At 41.7% G+C, this 21,211-nt stretch overlaps 1 protein-coding gene across 2 annotated transcripts in view; it reads right to left on the bottom strand.

Annotated features, from left to right (window-relative positions):
• Positions 1–21,211, bottom strand: part of MRTFA (myocardin related transcription factor A) — a gene marked incomplete at both ends in the record, with an annotated part of 118,642 nt that overhangs the window by 50,341 nt on the left and 47,090 nt on the right. The window lies entirely within an intron of this gene.

Below are 21,211 nucleotides of genomic sequence, written 5' to 3'. Positions count from 1 at the left end.
TTAACATATCATCTGTTTCTAAATGAGTCTATGTGAACAGCCTATATATAGAAGAGCAGATGTCTTTAAAATTGATGGATGGTGAAATCAACTCAGTTGTCTGCCAGAAAGGAACTGGAAGGAAAGAAAGCAAACTACAGAGTGGGAAAATCTAAGCTTGGAGCCTACACACTGCTCCCTGGAACAATGGCAATAATGGCTATTTGAGTAAGGTGCTACTTGGAAAATCAAAGTAGAGTTCATTTATCTAAACTAGTCATTGTTAAAAGCAATTTCATATAGTATTTTTCTACTGTGAATTCTATTCCTTCTATAAATTCCTAAAGTTTGTCTGCTAAGAATTGATATTGCATATTTTCCAGTCTAACATTCAGGTACCAGCCTCAGAATAAATAAACAATTCCAAACCAGGCGTGGTGGCGCACGCTTGTCATCCCAGCATTCGGGAGGCTGAGACCCGGAGGATCATGGTTCGTGGACAACTTCAGGCCCTCTGCAACTCAGTGAGACCCGGTTTCAAAATAAAGAATAAAAAATAGGGCAGGGGATATAGCTCAGAGGTAGAATGCCCCTGGGTTCCATCCCCAGACCCACAAAAAAAAAAACCCTAAATAAATAAATAAATAAATAAATAAATAAACAATTCCAAATTAATTCAGACACCACCACCTCCAGCTTTAAAATGGGGAACACACCCTCCTGGGAAGGGCAGAGAAGGGACAGCTGAGTTTTAGGCCTAGAGTTCAGTATTCTGTAATTATTCATTTCAGTCGCAGTGAATTATACCTGTAGTATTGGTGTATTCTGCACTTCAGTTGAATTTATTTGCCTGAAAAATCACTTAGTGGCATCCAAAGACACATCATCTATCACTCAAAAGCAGAGGCTATTCAGGACACCCACTAGTTTCATTCCTAGGTTGCATGATTAAAAGCAGGTGCAGGGTACCCCTAGACAAGATGTCCCCAAGCTCTGTTGCCTGGGTGACTTTCTAATGTCACTGCTAATGAGGGGTTAGGCACTGCAGTAAGGAGAATGTTCCCCATTCACTCACCTAAAACAAGAATTTACTTAACAGCCAGTACCGTGTCAGATCCTGAGCCAGGTGCTAGGTGCACCTGCAGTCTCATCTCACATTGTGCTTTCAGTCCGGTGGGGAAAAGGACACCAAATGGTGACAACAAAAGTAAGTACCAGGTGTGACAAACACTTTACAGGAAAAAAGAAAAGAATATGAGAGAAGGCAGACCCTAGAGCCCAGTTTTCTTTTCCCTCCTTTAACGTTTTGTGATAAGTTGGGCGTAGTGCTGCACACTTGTAAGGCCAGTACTTGGGAGGTTGAGACAGGAGGATCACAGGTTTGAGGCAGCCTCAGTTACTTGGTGAGGCCCTCCGCAACTTAGTGAGATCCTGTTTCAAAATAAAAAAATAAAGATTAGGGCTGGAGGTGTAGCTCATAGCTAAAATGCCCCTGGGTTCAATTCTCAGTACCACAAAAAGGAGGGAGGGAGGGAGGAAGGGAGGGAGGGAGGGAGGGAGGGAGGGAGGGAGGGAAGGAAGGAAGGAAGGAAGGAAGGAAGGAAGGAAGGAAGGAAGGAAGGAAGGAAGGAAAATTTATAATAATTCTTGACATTTCCTCTTTATTATTATAGTCAGTTTCTAAATATTAGAGCTCTTTGAAGATGACAGCTTCAGGGAAACCGTAGATAAGTTGAAGCACACGTGCCGTTTCCTAGCTTGCTCTCCTTGCGTGGCTGCTCTAGGTCCTGTATCAGCTCGCCCTCGTGGCTGCTCTAGGTCCTGTATCAGCTCGCCCTCGTGGCTGCTCTAGGTCCTGTATCAGCTCGCCCTCGTGGCTGCTCTAGGTCCTGTATCAGCTCGCCCTCGTGGCTGCTCTAGGTCCTGTATCAGCTCGCCCTCGTGGCTGCTCTAGCTCCTGTATCAGCTCGCCCTCGTGGCTGCTCTAGGCTCCTGTATCAGCTCGCCCTCGTGGCTGCTCTAGGCTCCTGTGTCAGCTCGCCCTCGTGGCTGCTCTAGGCTCCTGTGTCAGCTCGCCCTCGTGGCTGCTCTAGGTCCTGTATCAGCTCGCCCTCGTGGCTGCTCTAGGTCCTGTATCAGCTCGCCCTCGTGGCTGCTCTAGGTCCTGTATCAGCTCGCCCTCGTGGCTGCTCTAGGTCCTGTGTCAGCTCGCCCTCGTGGCTGCTCTAGGTCCTGTATCAGCTCGCCCTCGTGGCTGCTCTAGGTCCTGTATCAGCTCGCCCTCGTGGCTGCTCTAGGTCCTGTATCAGCTCGCCCTCGTGGCTGCTCTAGGTCCTGTATCAGCTCGCCCTCGTGGCTGCTCTAGGTCCTATATCAGCTCGCCCTCGTGGCTGCTCTAGGTCCTGTATCAGCTCGCCCTCGTGGCTGCTCTAGGTCCTGTATCAGCTCGCCCTCGTGGCCTGCTCTAGGTCCTGTATCAGCTCGCCCTCATCTCTCTTCACCCTGAATCCGTGCTGTCTTCACGTCTCCTTAGTCATCATCAAAGCTCCTTCCCTTCAGTATCCACCCGAGAAATAGGAGGGTCTGAACTGGCATGATGGCGCACCCTGCAGCCCCAGTACTTGAAAGGCGGAGGCAGAGAAATGGCAAGTTTCAGTCCAGCACACAGTAACCTAGAGAGACTCTATTTTAAAATTAAAAAATAAAGCAGGAGCTAGGCACTTTGTGCACACCTGTAATCTCAGTATTCAGGAGACTAAGACAAGAGGATCGCAGGTTCTAGGCCAGAAGACTGTGGTAACTTCATAGGACCCTGTTTCAAACACTAAAGGGCAGAGGGGCTCAGAGGTAGAATTTTCCTGGATTCAATCCCCAGTACCAGAAAAAAAAAAAAAAAAGATAAAAATAAAATAGGACTAGGGTATAGCTCAGAGGTAGAACCACCCTGGTTCAACCCCCAGAGCCAGGGCCACCATTAACCCGCCGAGAGGCTAGGATGTGCCGGACACTGCTGATGCCGCTGGAGGTGGGGGGTTGTAAGGACCACACAGAAAGAGTCACTAAATAGGAGAATTCAGTTTCAGGAGATACAAATAGCAAACACATACTAATAAGAGCATCTTCAGAGAAAACAGGCAAAGTGTCCTCACAATTTAGTTCAGGTACTCAAACATCTCTTGTGCTCTCAAAGTTGGGGATGATTTGGGGGTACAGAAGACTGAACCTAGGGGCATTCCACTTAGAGCTACACTATATTCCCACCTTCATTTTCATTGTTTACTTTGAAACAGGGTCTCCCTAAGTTGCTGAGGCTGTGAGGCTGGCCTCAAAACTGAGATCCTCCTATCTCAGCCTCCCAAGTATTGAGATTATAGGTATGTGCCACCACACTCAGCTGTGATCAAGTTGAAAGTAAGTCTCTGGGCCCTACTCTTTTGTGTAATCCTTGCTATGGTTTCAATGCGTTCTCCAAAGCTCATGTACTGAAACTTAAATCTCCAGTCTAAATGTTGATGGTAACTGGAGGAAGGGCTGGGAGAGGCCAGCAGCAAGAGGTAATGCCATGACCCCCACCGCCACCCACGATGGCATTAGTGGCTTTCTAAGAAGAGAAAGAAACGCCTGCGCTAGCACGCTTGCTCTTTCCCACCTATACCATGTCATGGCGCAGCTACGAGAACCCCACCCGATGCAGGCGCAGTGCTCTTCGGACTTCCCATCCTCCAGCACCATGGCTGCCAAATAAACTCTTGTTCTCTATAAATTACCCAGTGGTAGTATTTTCCTATAGCACCAGAAAACAAGCTAAGACACCCCTAGAAGTCTTTTCTCATACCACCTAGGAAAGGCATAAAAGAGAACAGAGATGTCTCTGCGTTCCTCTACTCAGTCCCACTGCCTCTGCAGCTCTCTGGTTCTTAACTCCTACCTTATCCTACAGCATTCCAATAGTGTTCCACCCCGACCCAATTCCCTAATTCACATTTCAGATTTTGGAATTAGGGAAGCCCAACCCATAATAATTATGCAAATATATAAAAATCAAAAACCTGACCCATTTCTAGTTCTGATCATTTCAGTTAAGGATATTTAATCTGTATATAATAATTTTCTTAAGCTTTCTAAGCAGTTTCTTTGGCCCTTTTCATGACTTTCTTTCTTCAATTGGGAAAGCAGCCTGAACAGATTAACACCGTATACACTGAACCAAAAGTGCATTCTTGGCTTGTTTTTTTTTAATATAGCAACAGCATTTAAAGGCCCTGTGTTTTCTATAATTAGTCCTACCTGAAAGGGTTTACTATTAACTTGACTAAGATTTCTGGGGAAAAAGACAAGCATATGGGGTTACTTGAACATTTTGTAAGTTCTAAGTGGATGTAATACACCTATAGAGTCAACCACTATGGAAAGACTGAAGAATATCAGAGAAAACCCAAAGACACAGGTTCCAGTCCTGGCTGTTTCTATATAATTAAGTCACCTAATTTTTTTCCCTTCAATTTTTCACTATAATGCAAATTTGAAAAACTAACTCCCCACCCACTGAAATTAAAAATGAACAAACAAGCCCACAATGTACATGAAAAGTGCTTTGTAAAACTATATGACAGATGATAAATGTTTCACTAGAGGTTTTAACATCAGGCAGATTGTTCTCCCTGGTAGGAGTAAGAACTGTTAGAAATCTGATACCCCAACTCCAGAAAGACAAATTCATTCTGCAAAATAAAGAGGCCTTCCTTATATCAAAACATTCTTATTCATATTCACATCCTGCCCAGTGTAGTGGGGCACACACCTATAATCCCAGTCCTTGGGAGGCTGACAGGAGGATCTCGGGTTCGGGCCCAGCCTCAGCCCTCATCCACCTAGAGACCCTGTTTCAAAATAAAACAGGGCTAGGGTGTAACTCTGAGGTGAAATACCCTTGGGTTCGATTCTCAGTACCACAAATAAATTAACAAATCAATTCACATCCCAAGTTGTTCTTGATAAGGGGAGGAGAAGAAAGAAGGAAAGAAAGGGAAAGCCAATGGCACTATTTCTCTTTGGATTCTAGGCATCTGTTAAGTTGAAAGAGCAAAGCTCAGAGGACAGAAGAATTAGGATTATTCATTAATGAAATTAAATGTAGCTAGGCGTGGCGGTATGGCCTATAATATCTGCAACTTGGGAGGCTGAGACAGGAATATCTTAAATTCAAGGTCAGCCTCAGCGACTTAGTGAGACCCTGTCTCCAAATGATTTTTTAAAAAGACTGGAAATGTAGCTCGGTAGTAACTTCACTACTGGAAGGAAGAAAGGAAGGTTGCTTAAGTGTGTAGTGAATGTTCGAGGCATGCTTCTACGAGGTGCCAATTTGGAAGAAATTGTTAAAGGATCAAGAAAGATCCATTTATCTTTAGCCAGAGAAAGAAGGAGCTGCTAAATTTGAGATACAAAATTAAGACAAAAAGGAGGAAATGGAGGTAAGAAAAAGAAAGTAAATTATCTTTGGATCCTACTTCTCCACCATCTGAAAACCCTATGTCTAAATGCAATGTGGTATCCTGGACTGGATCTTGGAACAGAAAAAGGGCATTGGCGGGAAAATGGTAAAATTCAAATAAAGTTTGGAGTTTACGTAATATTAATAACGTTAATCTCTTACTTTTGATAAATGTGCCATAGTTATGTAAGATGCTAATATTAGGGACAACTGGGTGAAGGGTATAAGGGAACTCTCTGTACCATCTGTGTAAGTCTAAAATTACTCTAAAATAAAAGGTCTACTTTAAAAACTCACATATTTAACTCTTCTTTCAGAAAGATTTATGAATCAATTACTGAAATATAAGAAGAGTCAGGTTTTCCAAACTGAAATTCTGCCATCGCTTGGGACAGAAAGAAATTACTAATAGTTCCATAAATGATTAATAATGAACATATAATAATAGGCCCTCTAATAAATTCAAATTATAAATTAACTGGTGGTTTAAATGAACTAACCATAATGTAATATAAAGACAATATTACAGAGGAATCTCTAATTTTATTTAAAACCCACAAGTCCTACAAACTATAAAATATGAGATTTTAAATTTGATTATATTTTACTGATATGTTCAATCGTTAAAGCATTTCACAACCCCATAAAATTTCTCTTCCACCTCTGTATACAGCATATAAACTTGTTATATTAGTTTTTCAAACAATCTGTTTTAGAAACCAAAAATAATACAAAAAACGATAAGCATCTTCTATTTAATACAGTCGGGAATAACTGGCAGAGCTCTAAAAAAGTACCTTTTGCTTGGCAAACCTGGGCTTCTTATTCATTTAGACTGGTCGCTTATGAAGGATAAACTTATGAACCTAACTTAAGTTATTAGGACATGGAAAATAAAAGGTCCTTGTACCGTATAATGTTTATAAAGTGGTAAAATCATTCAGGCATCATCGTATTTCATTTTCACAAGAGAACTATATGAAAGATCTGAAAACTACTACTAGCTTTTGTTCCCTTTGGGCACTGGTGATTGAACCCAGGGGCATTCTACATCTGAGCTACAATTTTAGTCCTTTTAATTTTTTATTTTGAAACAGGGTCTATTTTTTAAAATTTATTTATTTTGTGGTACTGGGGGTGGAACCCAGAGGCTTTCTACCTCCGGGCTATACTCTCAGACCTATTTTATATTTTATTTGGAAACAGGGTCTCGCTAAGTTGCTGAGAGCCTCGCTAAGTGGCTGAGGCTGGCTTCGAACCTGTCTCCTGTCTCAGGCTCCCAAGGGTAGGGATTACAAGCGTGCGCCACCACGCCTGGCCTGAAACAGGGTCTAAATTTTCTAGGGTCTTGCTTAGTTGCTGAGACTGGCCTTAAACCTGCAATCCTCTTGTCTCAGCCACCCAAGTATTGGAATTTCAGTGTGTACCACTTTGCCTGCCTTAATATTATCATTATCAAGAAACTTAAGGTGTGGAGAGATTAAGCAACTTATCTAAGGTCATAGAGAAGGAAAGGACAGAGCAGAAATAGGAACCCAGCTGTGTGTATGTAGCGTCAGAACCCTGAAGCACTGCAATATGGTTCTGCCTCTTTCATAAAACCCACCAAACATCTCTTTTTTGTTTTTTTTTTTGTTGTTGTTTTTTGGGTTTTTTTTGGTGGTACTGGGGGGGTGGAACCCAGGGGCTTTCTACCTCCAGGCTATACTCCCAGAACTATTTTTTATATTTTTATTTAAGAACAGGGTCTCACTAAGTTGCTGAGAGCCTCACTCAGTAGCTGAGGCTGGCTTTGAACCTGTGCAATCCTCTTGTCACAGCCTCCCAAGCACTGGGATTACAAGCGTGCGCCACCACACCCGGCCCCAGACATCTCTTTTAAAATGACATTTAGCCAGGTGTGATGGCACACACTTGTAATCCCAGCATTTGGGAGACTAAAACAGGAGGATTGTGGTTCGTGGACAGCCTCAGCTACTACTTAGTAAGGCCCTTTGCAACTCAGTGAAACCCTATTTCAAACTAAAGAATAAATAAATATATATATATATGGGGCTGGCCAGGCATGGTGGCGCACGCTTGTAATCCCAGTGCTTGGGAGGCTGTGACAAGAGGATTGCACAGGTTCAAAGCCAGCCTCAGCTACTGAGTGAGGCTCTCAGCAACTTAGTGAGACCCTGTTTCCAAATAAAGTATAAAATAGATCTGGGAGTATAGTCCAGATGTAGAAAAGCCCCTGGGTTCTACCACCAGTACCACACACAAAAAAATAAAAAAATAGGGCTGGGAGTGTAGCTCAGAGGTAGAATGCCCCTGCGTTCCATCCTTAGTAACACACACACACACACACACACACACACACACACACACACACACACCTTAAAAGCCAGTGTGGTGGTATATGCTTATAATCCCAGTACTTGGGAGGCTGAGACAGAAGGATAGCAGGTTCGCGGCCAGCCTCAGCTACTTAGTGAGGCCCTCTACAGTTTAGTAAGACTCTGTTTCAAATAAAAAAAGAATAAAATACAAGGCTGGGGGTGTAGCTCAGAGGTAGAATGCCTCTGGGTTCAATTGCCAGTACAGAAATAAAATAAAATAAAATAAAATTAAAAAATAAAATAAAATGACATTTACTATTAGTGCTATAAATGCCAGGTGTGGTGGCCCACACCTGTGTTTCTAGTACTTGGAAGACTGAGACAGGAAGATCACAGGTTTGAAGCCAGCCTCAGCAACTTGGTGAGACCATGTTTCAAAATAAAAAATAAAATAGGCCTGGGGTTTAGCTCAGAGGTGGAATGCCTTGGTTCAATCCTAGCACCACAAAAACATATATAGATGATGGATTAATGAGTGGATATATGTGTGGAGCTATTAACACGATGTGGTTTTTTAAAAGTTTATATACTTACTAAAGGAAAGTCCAAGTAATTGCAGTGAATAGTATGTGGCATGTATAGTATATAACAGAACTCTAGAATCTGAAAAGGCCAGTTATATTCAAATTCCAAAGGGAACAGAGATTCTAACAGGACAACAATTGTGGTCACATCTAAAGGGCATGCGAAGGGGCTCTTCCCTGAGACAGAAAGTCTAGAAATATTTAAAGAATGTCACGGCCCTACTTCCCACTTGGATCTCAATACAGGTACATCTACTCTGTAAAGACAAGAAAGGGCTCACTTCCTGGTATATTTTCCTTCCTGCATACTGCTAGAGGTTCTTCCCTGATGCTGGAGAGATTCTCAGTTCTTTATATGGTCAATTCATTTATTCACTGAACTAATATGCATTGGGCACCTATTACATACACCAGGCACTGTGCTGGGGGATAAACCGTTAACATGGAGAGATGAGGTCCCTGCACTTGCAAAGCATGTTTGGGAGGGGAGACACATATATAAGTTGCATACATTATAACTTCAGACAGTTATCAGTGAAAAAAGACAGTAGAATAAGAGAACAGTGTGACTGAGGGGTAGTAATTTTAGGCTGAGTACATACAGAAGGTCCTTCTGAGGAGAGCATAGAAACTTACATGATACAACAAACCATGAAAAAACTTAAAGAATATTTCAAAGAGCAGAAATAGCAAGTGCTTGTCTTGAGGGGGAAATGAGTATCTAAGAAATGAGTTGAATATATGTTGAACTCCTGCTTTCTGTACTCACGGGGATGGATGTGCCAGCGACTCGCTCATATCAACGCCTATTTGAGGCATGTGTTATCTTCTATTTTATAGATGAAGATACCGAGGTTTAAAAGAATAAGCAACTAGTGGCAGAGCTAGTACAACAGTGCCGGAATCAAACTCTGGTTGGCCAGATATCAAAGTCTGTGCTCTTTCAACTATATTACATTTGATGCCAGGTTCATAGAAAAATTAAATGATTATAAGTAAATTAAACTCCTTTTTATATTATCAAAAATCTGGGATTCAGCCAGGCGTGGTGGCACACGCTTCTAATCCCCATGCTTGGGAGGCGGAGATATGAGGATCGCGCAGGTTCGAAGCCAGCCGCGCAGGTTCGAAGCCAGCCGCGCTGGCTTAAGAGACCCTGTTTCCAAATAAAAATATAAAAGTAGGTCTGGGAGTGTAGCCCAGAGGTAGAAGGGCTTCCAGGAACCCCAGTACCACCAAAAAAAAAAAAAAAAAAAAAAAAAAAAAATCTGGATTCACCATTTCATTTGGGTAGTTACTTATCTCCTCCCTTGATGTAGCCTCTTCTCTGATATAGGCTGACAGATGTCAAGCTATCAGCTACTTCAGTGTCAGCAGAGGCTCTTTCTCCAGAAGGCAATGTCCATCACAGGCGGCACCATGGTGTGCCCTGAAGCACCAGCTATTTGGGAGACTGAGGAAGGAGGTAACTTGAGCCTCAGAGTTTAAGACTAACCTGGGCATCACAGTAAGACTCTGTTTCTTAGGAAAAAAGAAATTCCATCAAATAAAATCAGAGCAGTCATATTTGCACTAGACACCTGAATGGCATAGAAATTAACCAGGAATGTACTTCTTTTAGCCTATTTAGGCAAGGCTATTTAATTTCCTTCAAAGCTAAAGGCACCAAGAATGGTATTCTCCCTGTGGTATTAGTTCTACCCAGAAAACATGGACAGACTGAAGCCTACGCCTGCTGATATGACTACTGCTGACGTCCTGCACCCAACTTTGCTGAGCAGATTCAAAACTTGGAGCAGGGTAGTCATTACGCACAAAGTAGGCCAAAAGACATGGAAATGATTTTTCTTACAACCAGATTAGCATACTTCTGCCGTCTATATCTTTATAATATGGGCCGGAAAAATACATAACCTGGTAAATCATGAGAAAGGCCTGTAACCTCATATAACTTTTGTTAACATTTGGAAGGTTAGTTTTTTCTATTAAATTATTTCAAGCTCCCTTGATAAACTCTTCATGTTTTACTTCTTAATACTTTTAAATAATAACATTTCAGAGTTTATTTATCTATTGTAGTACCAGGATTGAACCGAGAGGCAGTCTGCCTCTGAGCTATACACCCAGCCCTATTTTATTTTATATATATATTTTTAACTTTGAAACAGGGTCTCACAAAGTTCCAGAGAGCCTCACTAAACTGCTGAGTCTGGCCACGAACCTGTGATCCTCCTGTCTCAGCCTCCCAAGCACTAAGGATTATAGGTGTGTGCCACCACACCCAGCTAAGTTTTAGAGTTTATATTAATGACAATTCATTTAACTAACATTTTTGGGGAAATAAAAAGTAAATTCAGATTAAAACTACTTTACATTAAAAATAAACCATTCTAGCTAGGCACAGGCTTGTAATCCCCACACTTGGGAGGTGGAGATAGGAGGATCATGCAGGTTCAAAACCAGCCTCACTGGCTTAAGAGACCCTGTTTCAAAAAAAATATGTGTGTATGTGTGTGTATGTAATATATATATATATATATATACACACATATATATATGTAATATATATATATGTATGTTATATGTGTGTGTGTGTGTGTGTGTGTGTGTGTGTGTGTGTGTGTATAATTATGATATGTCTGAGAGTATAGCCTGGAGATAGAAGGGTTTCCAGGAACCCCAGTACCAACACCAATCATCATCATCCATTCTGTCAGGCGTGGTGGTGCACACTTGTAATCCCTGCACTTGGGAGGCTGAGACAGGAGGATCACACAGGTACAAAGCCAGCCTCAACTACTTAGTGAGGCTCTCAGCAACTTAGTGAGAACTTGTTTCCAAATAAAATATAAAATAGGTCTGGGAGTATAGCCTGGAGGTAGAAAGCCTCTAGGTTCCACCCCCAGTACCACAAAAAAAAATTAATAAAAATAAAATAAAAATAATCCATTCTAAGCCAGGCGTGGTGGCGCACGCTTATAATCCCCGCGTTTGGGAGGCTGAGACAGGAGGATCGCACAGGTACAAAGCCAGCCTCAGCTACTTAGTGAGGCTCTCAGCAACTTAGTGAGACCCTGTTTCCAAATAAAATATAAAATAGGTCTGGGAGTATAGCACAGAGGTAGAAAGCCCCTGGGTTCCACTCCCAGTACCACAAAAAAAAAAAAAAAATCCATTTTAGGGGAAGAATTAGAGAACAGAGATAATTAGACAATAAAAATTTGGATATAGAGGTTTAATAAATGCACACATATAATCTGAATGTTCTTCACATGTTAAGTATAAAGTTCTCTGTGTGTATTTAAAGAAAAAAATAATGGATTCTCACCCTTCAATCCAAGGAAATATAAAATATTAGTTATCTGACTCAAAAAAATTTTAAAGATTCTAAAATAAATCTTAGCAAAGACTGCAGCAAATTTTTTTGTGTAAAAGTGAAATCCTCACAATTAAACCTCACACAGTATATGAGGATAAAAGCTACAAGACTAGCAGCTAAAATTATTTTAAAAAGTTAACATTCTCAAGACCAAATACATAAAGGAGAAGCCAGGGGCCCATTTAACTGTATAGGATTTCCCCACTCTCTTTCCCCAGGATTAGTATAGACATCTCAAAAATAAAGGTCTGTGTAACGGCAGGGGAATTGGTGTTGGTATATGCAACCTTGTATTTCCTGAAGTTTGTGCGGTCACATTTGCAAATGGAACATTTCATTATTGCAGGTTTTGTACAAAACTTTACAAAACAAACCTGCATTAGGTTAAAATAGAAGTTCTGGTCGTATCAGGAATGATTTCCGTATCTTTCCTGTCATAGAATCCTCCTTTTTATCAGATATTTGGTTCCTTCAACACACAATGGGTAGAATGGACATTTTGGCCCAAGAGGTCAAAGCAAAATGCAAAATGATCAAATAATTACCCAGTTACCACATATCACAATTTCCTACTATCATTTTGAGTAATGCAGAGAATGCCACATATTATCAGAACATTTTAATTTTTTATGGTGTTAGGGATTGAGCCTAGGGGTATTCTACCTCCAAGCTACCCCCAGCCCTATTTTTTATTCTTTATTTTGAAATAGGGTCTCACTAAGTTGCGGAGTGACTCACTACATAACTGAGGCTGGCTGAGAACCCAGATCCTCCCGTCTCAGCCTCCCAAATGCTGGGGTTACAATCGTATACAACCACACCCAGCTTCTGAACATTTTTTAAAATTTTATTCTTTGGCACATAATATTTATACATTTTTAGGTGCAATAAGATGTTTTGACTCATGTGAACAATGGGTAACCATCAAATCAGAGTAATTGGCATATCCACCATCTTAAAATTTTATCATTTCTTTATGCTGAGGACATGCAAAATTCCCTAACTATGTGAAAATATCCAATGCATTACTGTTTGCTATATTCACCCAGAATGCTTTTTTTTATTTATTTACTCTTTTTTTTTTTTTTTTTTTTTGGTGGTGGTACTGGGGGTGGAACCCAGAGGCTCTCTTCCTCGGGGCTATACTCCCAGACCTATTTTATATTTTATTTGTAAACAGGGTCTCACTAAGTTGCTGAGAGCCTCACTAAGTAGTTGAGGCTGGCTTCGAACCTGCGCAATCCTCCTGCCTCAGCCTCCCAAGCGCGGGGATTACAAGCATGTGCCACCACACCCGGCCTCAGAATGCTTTTTTTTTTTTTTTTGCAGGTCTGGGGATGGAACCCAGGGGCATTTGACCTCCGAGCTACACCCCCTGCCCTATTTTTTATTCTTTATTTTGAAACTGGGTCTCACTGAGTTGTAGAGGGCCTCACTAAGCTGAGGCTGTCCACGAACCGTGATCCTCCAGGTCTCAGCCTCCCGAATGTTGGGATTACAAGTGTGCACCACCACACCTGGCTAGAATGCTTATTTTTAAAATGTCCTGGATAGGAGTTTCAGGACATTTTTCCTCTTTCTGTATTTTTGAACTGTCCCAGTATTAACATTCTTCCCCTAAGAAGCTTCACCTAGTGGTTTCAGAAAAGTGAGTTTGATTTGGGATATAGACTGTGCTCCACAAAACGTGAGACCCGTTTCCTTTGGCTCTTGTGCTTCTACTGGGCATGAAAACAGCCAGAACTACAGCAACAGCTGGGGATCATTAAAAGGACAGAAATAGCTTAGGAGACTCCAACAGTGTGTGAGTGGGGGGAGGAGATGCTGAGTATCAGATTTAAAAAAATCAAAAGGGCAACAGGAAAGTGTGTGTGTGGGAGGGAGCCTAAGGAGTATATCACACCTAAATTTCCTTTGCACAGCTAGGGGTGCACAGAGCAAATGGAGGGGCTTGGTGACTGCAGTCTAACTTGCCTAGCCCCCACCCAATTTTCAAATGGAAGCTTTAGTTAAGTTTCCCAATGAGTCTGAGTGAAGCCAGGGAGTAGGAAGGGAGGGGAGCTGTGGAATCGCAAAGGCTAACCAACCCAGGTCATCACTAGTCTAGAGGAATCACTCAGAGCACTAAGTCTACTCCGGGGCTGAACTGGCAGCAAAAGGCAACTCCAAGACAGAGTAGGAGCAAGAACATATGCCAGTCCCTAAGTGGACCTAGAGATCAGCCCAGTGACAAGGTATCCCCTCAACTCAGGAGGACCAAAAGCTACCTGAAATGCAGGCTCATGGGGCCTTTCTTGCCAGGGCACAGGCATGCCTCACCAACACTAGCTTCTGAACCTGGCAAGCCTCTGAAGGTTGGTGCAGCAATGTGCCATCTGCTTGGCCCACTGCCCAAGCATATTCAGCAAATACCTGAACGCCCTAGAGGAGCTTTATTCAGATCACCCCAAGGGACTGGACTTGCATATACTGATCTATGCCTTTAAGTCTGATTATTCCCAGGATCCTGGAATAGCTTTTTCATCCCCAAACTTGCTAGACTGTCTATTTGATAATCAAGGCCTCTCCCACCAAGATATTTCTTTATAACTATTCTTACAGGACTACAGCTTCAGATGGTTCCCCACCTGCAAGCCTGAACAGGAAATGATTCTTGCAGATATCATGACTGTAACTCTCTTTGGCAAGAGTGTTTTGTAACTCTGAGGTTGCATGAACTTCAGCTGAACATCTTACTCGATGAATCTAATGATTTACTAGAGAAGGCTCAACAGGCCCATGGCTGGTCTCAACAAAAAGCAACCACCTCATGAGCCTCTTCTAGAATACCTTGCTTCCTTTCTAACCACAAAATTGACAAGAAAATATGTCCACATATATTTCCAAACTATACCAATTCTAATTATATTTGAACCAGTTTTCTGTTGTTAGCTCAAATACTTTATTGGATGATTTAGTGTTTAAGGTTAGTGTTAAGAAAGATAGAAAAATAAATCTATTACACCAAAAACACAGTATATTAGGAGACAGTTAAGTTAAGTTAAAGTTAAGGCAGGATTTTTTTTTTTGGGGGGGGTTGTTTTTGTTGCCATACTGGGGATGGGAAACAGGGGCATTCTACCTCCGAGCTACACCCCCAGCCCTATTTTTATTCTTTATTTTGAAACAAGGTCTCACTAAGTTGTAGAGGGCCTCACTAAGTAGTCTACTGTCTCAGCCTCCCAAGTACTGGGATTACAAACATGTGCCACCACTCTGGCAGCAGCATATATTTTAACCAAACTACTATGACTATAATCCTTCTCAAGGCAGACAGCCTAGGTGGGTATAACTGTTATCATTTTATGTCTCATCAACTTCTCAGAATGTAACTTTTTTTTTTTTTTCCAGTGCTGGGAATTGAACCCAGGGGCTTTCTACCTTGGACCCATATTCTCAGCCCTATTTTTTATTCTTTATGTTCAAACAGGGTCTCACTAAGTTGCAGAAGGTCTCACTAAGTAGTTGAGGCTAGCTGTGGACCTGTGATTCTCCTGTCTCAGTCTCCCAAGTACTGGGATTACAAGCGTTCACCACCACGCCCAGCTTCAGAGTGTAACTTTTATTTAAAACTTAAAGTTAAGCCAGGTGTGGTGGCGCACACTTGTAATCCCCGCGCTTGGGAGGCGGAGACAGCCTTGCTGGCTTAAGAGACCCTGTTTCCAAATAAAAAATATATAAAATAGGTCTGGGAGTGTAGCCTGGAGGTAGAAGGGCTTCCAGGATCCCCAGTACCACCAAAAACAAAATAAAATAAAATAAAACTTAAAGTTAATGCCATAGCCAGGCACAGTGAGTGGTACATGCCTATGATCTCAGTACTTGGGAGGCTGAGACAGGAGGATTTCAGGTGGGGCCAGCCTCTGCAACTTAGTGAGAGCCTGTTTCTAAATAAAAAATAGGACTGGAGTTGTAGCTTGGATATAGAATGCCTCTGGGTTCAATCTCCAGTAGCACAAAAACAAAACAAAAGTTAATGTCACAAAAATTTATTATTAATTATGTACTATGTGCATGCTTTGGTACTAGGTATAAGAACTGAGCAGGAAAACAACTACACACTAATATAATACTTCACAAAGCTACTTTCACACATCTGATCTCATCTGACCCTATGAGTCAGGACAGCAGACATTACACCCACTATACAATAAAAAGAACTGGTTTGCCAAACATAGAACAACTTGGCCAAGCTCACCACCGGCAAGATCAAATCAAGACCTCCAGGTTCCGGACTACCTGCTCAGTGCTAGAATACTAGCTGCCCACCATAAAAGGGCTGCTGCCCTCAAGAAATTCATCTCTGACATCCAGTTCCTGGACTAGTGCTCCTCAGATATAACAATAAGAACCTCTCTAATCTCCTGGTCCAACATCATATTCTGAATCTAATTTAAGATAATTATAGAAAAATATTTATTGTATCACTCACAATTAGCAGATATAAGCTCCTTCTGAGGCCTAGAATTATTCATATGAGATTAAATAAAACTGAATTGGGGCAGAGTATTCAAAATCTGTCACTTTGGCTTGGTGTGGTGGTGCAGGCCTGTAATCCCAGTTCTTGGGAGGCTGAGACACAAGGCTCATATACTGCCAGAAAGCTTACTTGGTCCTTTTGTACTCTAGTAATTTACTATCTGCAAACTCTAAAGCACTATTAACACTCTGATTACAGTGGTTTGTTTTACATTTCTTCTCCACTAGATTTATATATTCCTTGAGGAGAGTTGGGCGTGGTGGCACTCGTTTGTAATCCCAGCATTTGGGAGGCTGAGACAGGAGGATCCAGGTTCTTGAACAGCCTCAGCTACTTAGTGAGGCCCTTTGCAACTCAGTGAAACCCTGTTTCAAAGTAGAGAATAAAAAAATAGGGCTGGGGGTGTACCTCAGAGGTAGAATGCCCCTGGGTTCCTGGGTTCCGGGTTCCATCTCAAGTACCACAAAAAAAAAAAAAATTCCTTGAGGAGCTTTTGTAGTCTTTACTTTTTTATGTGTGTGATAGTCTTAAATTTTTCCATCTTTCCCTCCAAAATGCATAGCAACGTCATTTTATATATGATAAGTAGATTGTGTGCATTAGCAGTTAGTGAACTGAGATTGCTGATGATTACTGTGCTTCCTGGCACTAGAGGGCAGTATCATGTCCACAAGCAGAATGTGTTTATCCCAAAGTGACAGATTTTTTTTTGAGCCAGTTAACAAAATTTTGGACCTGGGCATGGTGGCGCACACTTGTAATCCCAGTACTACGGAGGCTGAGACTAGAGAATTGCAGATTTGCAGCCAGCCTCAGCTACTTGGGGAGGACCCCCACAATTTATTAAGAACCCGTTTAAAAATAAAGAATAAAAATAGGGCCTGAGGGTGTAGCTCGGAGATTCTCAGTTCAAAAAAAAAAAAAAAAAAGCCTTTTTTTTTTTTTCAGGTCTGGGGATGGAACCCAGGAGCATCTGACCTCCTAACTACACCCCTCGTTTTTTTTTTTTTGTTTGTTTGTTTGTTTGGGGGTTTTTTGGAGGTACTGGGGATGGAACCCAGAGGCATTCCACCTCCGAGCTACACCCCCAGCCCTGTTTTTTATTCTTTATTTTGAAATAGGGTCTCACTGAGTTGCAAAGGGCCTCACTAAGTAGCTGAGACTGTCCATGAACCACCATCTTCCTGTCTCAGCCTCCTGAGTGCTGGGATTACAAGCATGTGCCACCACGCCCGGCTTCCTTGCCCTATTTTTTATTTTGAAACAGGATCTCGCTAAGTTGCAGAGGGCCTCACTAATAGCTGAGGCTGTCCGCGAACCATGATCCTCTGGTCTCAGCATCCCAAATGCTGGGATTACAAGCATGTGCCACCATGCCCGGCAAAAAAAAAAATTTAAATCAGGGGAGTGGTGAGTTGGCCCAGGCCACCTCTCCCATGCCATTTTGGCATGGAGCTGTAACTATTTTCTGTATTTCTATCTCTTTTTTTGGTGGTACTGGGGTTCCTGGAAGCCCTTCTACCTCCGGGCTACACTCCCAGACCTATTTTTATACTTTTTTATTTGGAAACAGGGTCTCTTAAGCCAGCGCGGCCGGCTTCGAACCTGCGCGATCCTCCTATCTCCGCCTCCCAAGCACGGGGATTACAAGCGTGCGCCACCACGCCCGGCTGTATTTCTTTAAATCTTCAAAAAAATTTTAAATCAAATAAAATTAGAAATTCAGTTTCTCAGTTGTGCCAGCCACATCTGCCCAGTTGCTAACCATACTGGACAGTCCTGATATAATACTGGGCCACGTTATACCAGAAGGTGGTACAAAAATTCAGTCTTTTAAGACTGCTCACTCATCCTGAATAAATGAATAAGGCAAATCTGAATCTTGACAAATCCATTAAAAAAGTAAATAAGGATGAGGGATGTAGCTTAGTGATTGAATGTTTGACAAGCACCCATACAACCCTCGGTTCAATTCCCAGTATCACAAAGAGAAGGAGGGGGAGAAAAAACTATGGAAGAAATAAAAGATTGTTATTATCTATTAATAAAGCACAAGCTGGGTGTGGTAGCTCACTGCTTGTAATCTCAGTACTTGGGAGGCTGAGACAGGAGGATCACAGGTTTGAGACCAGCCTCACCTACTCAGTGAAGCCCTCTGCAACTTAGTAAGACCCTGTTTCAAAAAAATAGGGCTGGGGGTTTAGCTCAAAGGTTCCATCCCCAGTACTGCAAAATAATAATAATAATAATAATAATAATAATAATAATAATAATAATAATAATGCACAAGACTAAAGAATCATTTTCACTGGATATCTGGGTATTTCAAGAAAGAACTATCTTTATCCCTCAAACACCTGCTTTAGCCCAAATGAAATAATATCATATATCCTTTATACTTTTATCACCTAAGGCACAGTACATCTTTTGTGCAGCTTACAAAACAAAAATAATTTTTTAAATAACATGTATATTTATTTTATTATTTTTTTTTTGTGTGTGTGTGGTACTGGGAATGAAATCCAGGGACTTTCTACCTCTGGGCTATATTCCCAGACCTATTTTATATTTATTTGGAAACAGGGTCTCACTAAGTAGCTGAGGCTGGCTTCAAACCTGTGGAATCTTCCTGTCTCAGCCTCCCAAGCACTGGGCTAACAAGTGTGCACCACCACGCCCAGCATGTATATTTGTTTTATATAAGACCTAATTTGAGTCCTCTCAAGATCCAGTAAATATACAGAATTCTAAAAACAAGGTTCTAAGCACACCATAAAAATGTAAAGTAAATTGCATCGGGTACTATTCTTTTTTTTTTTTTTTTTGGTGGTACTGGGGTTCTTGGAAGCCCTTCTACCTCCAGGCTACACTACCAGACCTATTTTTTAGATATATTTTTTAATTTGGAAACAGGGTCTCTTAAGCCAGCGCGATCCTCCTCCTGTCTCCACCTCCCAAGCCGGGGATTACAAGCGTGTGCCACCACGCCCGGCCTCATTGGGTACTATTCTGATTCTACTCATGACAAGTCTGCATTTCTATTTCCTACAGGTTTTTTTTACTTAATGCAACTTTTTTTTTGGCAGTACTGGGGTGGAACCCAGGGGCACTCTACCTCCAGGCTACACCCCCAGGCCAATTTTTTATTCTTTTATTTTGAAATAGGGTCTCACTGAGTTGCAAAGGGCCTCACTAAGTAGCTGAGGCTGTCTGTGAACTGCAATCATTCTGCCTCAGCCTTCTAAATGCTGGGATTACAAGCATGCGCCACCACTCCTGGCTTCAAGAATATTCTTAATAAGCAGACTGAGAATCTGAAACATTACAATTCTCTGCATTATAAAAAGTCAAAGGTAAGCCAGGCGTGGTGGTGCATGCTTGTAATCCCAGCATTCAGGAGGTTGAGACCAGAGGATTGAGGTTCACGGACAGCCTCAGTTGCTTAGGAAGGCTATTCACAACTCGGTGAGACCCTGTTTCAACAATTAAAAAAAGACTAAAAAATAGGGCTGAGGATGTAGCTCAGAGGTACAATGCCCCTGGGTTCCATGCCCAGTACCACAAAATAAAAAAAGTCAAAGGTAGCAGCTCAAAGATTCAAGTCCTCAGCCATTCTGCCTTTTCAATAATGTCCCCTCTAATGATACCATGGCATTTATGGTCACATTAGTTCAGAGGTCTCCTATATACTTAAAGAAAAACCAACAACCAGTTCTTAAAAAGTATTTTCTTTGCAGATTGGGCACTGGGCGGTCACTCACGCTCCCCTTCAGCAGATGCATGGTGACTCCACATGCTCAAGGCCTCCTGTCCCCATGGGTGAAGACACCCACTATCCAACAAAAGAAACTGGCCTGATGTTGAGCAAGTCCCAAAGAGAGCGCTGAGACGAAAATATCCATTTTTAGAAAGTAGGCTGCGTATAAATTATTACAATGAATACTTAGGGTTTCCAAGCTGGGAGAAGAAAAATACTGATAATTCTTTCCCAGTCACATTTGACAGAATTTGGATAAAGTCCCTACCCTCCTTTTGCCATAACCTCTAACTCTTCTGAAAGAATCTTTTTTTTTTTTTTTTTTTTTTTTTGCAGTACCAGGGATGGAACCCAGGGTCATTCTACCTCCGAGCTACACCCTCAGCCCTATTTTTTATTCTTTATTTTGAAACAGGGTCTCAGTGAGTTGCAAAGGGCCTCACTAAATAGTAGCTGAGGCTGTCTTTGAGCCATGATCCTCCTGTCTCAGCCTCCCAAATTCTGGGATTACAAGCATGCACCGCCATGCCCAGCTTTTTCTTCAAATTTAAAACTGAACTTTTCTGTAGAATTTAAATGTGTCCATTCCACTTCCAAAGAATACTTTTTTCACGAGTTTTAGAATATGAAAGGATATTCACAAATGAAAAGTCCTTTAAGATGGATAAGGCTGATGCAAATTGTTCACCCTAACCAAAACCAGGATGTAAGGATGTATTATTAAAATAAAGTCTTCCAGGTATTATTTTAAATTATGATGGCTTAGTGTTCTGAGATCTTAGAGGTTATCTACTCACTTTATTTAGGAGACGGAAGAAACTGAGGTCACCATCACTAGCTCCCTATTTATTTGCATAGATGCATCCAAGGCCAGAGTATGTTTTATTCATAAGACACTGCATTTTCTTCCCTTCGTCCACAACCTTGGTTTGGCTATATGAGCTCTACATGTGGGGAAGTAAGGGGATGAGAAAGTGAAATATCCTAATCACTTTTCCATCAAGTCACAAAATACACCTCAGTACCTTACATTACTATGCCAGTTACCTATCTTTTGGGTGTTCAACAAGCTTTAATATGAACTCTGGAAGGAAAAAAACCAACCATCCAAAGTCAAAGCTTGGATGTCTATAGAGAAATAGGAAGGTGATACAGGACAACAGTTAAGTTTAGGAGGAAAC

The sequence above is a fragment of the Muscardinus avellanarius genome (genome assembly GCF_963383645.1).
Source record: "Muscardinus avellanarius genome assembly, chromosome: 11".
Lineage (NCBI taxonomy): Eukaryota > Metazoa > Chordata > Mammalia > Rodentia > Gliridae > Muscardinus > Muscardinus avellanarius.
This window is presented reverse-complemented; position numbering and strand designations above follow the sequence as displayed.